Consider the following 3,033-nt stretch of genomic DNA (forward strand, 5'->3'; position numbering starts at 1 on the left):
CGTTTAACGCCAGGATGGCACAAGGGGAGGATTTTGTTTTCAAAATCAATTTTTTTTCAAGTTTTCAAAGTTTTTCAAAATCAAATCTTTTTCAAATCATATCTTTTCAATCAAATGTTTTCAAAATCAATTTCTTTCCTTTTTCAAAGATACTTACTAACAATTAATGATTTGATTGAACATTTTTTGCCTTTTCTGTTAAGGAAGGTTTTATGTTTGAATCATATCTTTTCTTGTTAGGCAAGTCATTAATTTTTAAAATCATATCTTTTCAAATTGTTTTCAAATCATATCTTTTAAAATTGTTTTCAAATCATATCTTTTCAATTACATCTTTTTAAAACCAATCATATCTTCTTAACCACATCTTTTTCAAAATAGTTTTCAATCAAATCTTTTTAATTTCTAATTTCAAAATCTTTTTCAAAAATCACTTGATTTCTTTTCCACTTTCATTTTTTCGAAAATTAAGTAATGTTTTTCAAAAATGTTTTCAAAATCTTCCACTTAATTTTCGAAAATTACTTCCCTTCTTCTCACATCCTTCTGTTTATGGACTAACACTATCCCTTAATGCAAAATTCGAACTACATCTTTTTCTGATAAGTTCGAATTTTCTACTTCTGTCTTCTACTCTTCTTTTCCTCTGACACTTAAAGGAATCTCTATACTGTGGCATAGAGGATTCCACATTTTCTTGTTCTCTTCTCTTTCTTATGAGCAGGAACAAAGACAAAGGCATTCTTGTTGAAGCTGACCCTGAACCTGAGAGGACTTGACCGAATTCTTCAAAGAAGAACCCATGGCAGCCGAAAACAACAACAATGCCAACAATGCAAGGAAGGTGCTGGGTGACTTTACAGCACCTACTCCCAATTTCTATGGGAGAAGCATCTCTATCCCTGCCATTGGAGCAAACAACTTTGAGCTTAAGCCTCAATTAGTTTCTCTAATGCAACAGAATTGCAAGTTCCATGGACTTCCAATGGAAGATCCTCATCAGTTTTTAGCTGAGTTCTTGCAAATCTGTGACACAGTCAAGACTAATGGGGTTGACCCTGAAGTCTACAGACTGATGCTATTCCCTTTTTGCTGTAAGAGACAGAGCTAGAATATGGTTGGACTCTCAACCTAAGGAAAGCCTGGACTCTTGGGAAAAGCTAGTCAATGCCTTCTTGGCAAAGTTCTTTCCACCTCAAAAATTGAGTAAGCTTAGAGTGGAAGTCCAAACCTTCAGACAGAAGGATGGTGAATCCCTCTATGAAGCTTGGGAAAGATACAAACAATTAATCAGAAAATGTCCATCTGACATGCTTTCTGAATGGAGCATCATAGGTATTTTCTATGATGGTCTCTCTGAACTATCCAAGATGTCTTTGGATAGCTCTGCTGGAGGATCTCTTCACTTGAAGAAGACGCCTACAGAGGCTCAAGAACTAATTGAAATGGTTGCAAATAACCAATTCATGTACACTTCTGAAAGGAATCCTGTGAACAATGGGACTAATCAGAAGAAAGGAGTTCTTGAGATTGACACTCTGAATGCCATTTTGGCTCAGAACAAGATATTGACTCAACAAGTCAATTTGATTTCTCAAAGTCTGTCTGGAATGCAAAATGCACCAAGCAGTACCAAGGATGCTTTATCTGAAGAAGAAACCTATGATCCTGAGAACCCTTCTAGTACTCCCTCCTAGTACTCTCCCAAGCGATACAGAAGAAAATCCAAAAGGAGAGTGCAAAGCCATAACCATGGCCGAATTTGGAGAGGAAAGAGAGGAGGTGGACGCCACTGAGGAAAGCCTCAATGGGCGTGCACTGATCTCCAATGAGTTTCCCAATGAGGAACCATGGGAATCTGAGGCTCAAAATGAGACCATAGAGATTCCATTGGACTTATTTCTGCCTTTCATGAGCTCTGATGAGTATTCTTCCTCTGAAGAGGATGAGTATGTCACTGAAGAGCAAGTTGCTAAATACCTTGGAGCAATCATGAAGCTAAATGGCAAGTTATTTGGAAATGAGACTTGGGAGAATGAACCTCCTTTGCTCACCAAAGAACTGGATGACTTGTCTAGGCAGAAATTACCTCAAAAGAGACAAGACCCTGGAAAGTTTTCCATACCTTGTACCATAGGCACCATGACCTTCAAGAAGGCCCTGTGTGACTTAGGGTCAAGTGTAAACCTTATGCCTCTCTCCGTAATGGAGAAGCTAGGGATCTTTGAGGTACAAGCTGCAAGAATCTCATTAGAGATGGCAGACAACTCAAGAAAACAAGCTCATGGACTTGTAGAGAATGTTTTGGTCAAGATTGAAGACCATTACATCCCTACTGATTTCATAGTCCTAGAGACTGGGAAGTGCAAGGATGAATCCATCATCCTTGGCAGACCCTTCCTAGCCACAGCAAAGGCTGTGATTGATGTTGATGGAGGTGAGCTGATCATTCAAGTGAATGAAGAATCCTTGGTGTTTAAGGCTCAAGGATATCTCTCTGTCACCATGGAGAGGAAGCTTGAAAAGCTTCTCTCAATTCAGAGTCAAACAGAGCCCCCACAGTCAAACTCTAAGTTTGGTGTTGGGAGGCCACAACCAAACTCTAAGTTTGGTGTTGAACCCCCACATTCAAACTCTAAGTTTGGTGTTGAGAGGTTCCAACATTGCTCTGATCATTTGTGAGGCTCCATGAGAGCCATCTGTCAAGCTACTGACATTAAAGAAGCTCTTGTTGGGAGGCAACCCAATATTATATTTTAACTATTTTCTTTTGTTATTTTATGTTTTTTGTAGGTTGATGATCATAAGAAGTCACAAAATTAATGAAAAAAGCAAAAACAGAATGAAAAACAGGAAGAAAAACAGCACACCCTGGAGGAAGAACTCACTGGCGTTTAAACGCCAGTGAGGCTAGCAGTTGGGCGTTTAACGCCCAGTCTGGCACCATTCTGGGCGTTTAACGCCAGAAAGGGGCACCAAACTGGCGTTAAACGCCAGGAAAGGGCAAGAACCTGGCGTTAAACGCCAGGAATG

General features: G+C 39.2%; 1 non-coding gene across 1 annotated transcript; it reads right to left on the reverse strand.

Moving 5' to 3' along the window:
- Nucleotides 1-1,208: 1,208 nt before the first annotated feature.
- On the reverse strand, nt 1,209-1,312 carry LOC130964786 (small nucleolar RNA R71). The gene has a single exon (XR_009080859.1). It is a non-coding gene; the product is annotated as a small nucleolar RNA R71 (small nucleolar RNA).
- Nucleotides 1,313-3,033: the final 1,721 nt, after the last annotated feature.

This window comes from Arachis stenosperma, chromosome 2, assembly GCF_014773155.1.
Source record: "Arachis stenosperma cultivar V10309 chromosome 2, arast.V10309.gnm1.PFL2, whole genome shotgun sequence".
NCBI classification, from domain to species: Eukaryota; Viridiplantae; Streptophyta; class Magnoliopsida; order Fabales; family Fabaceae; genus Arachis; species Arachis stenosperma.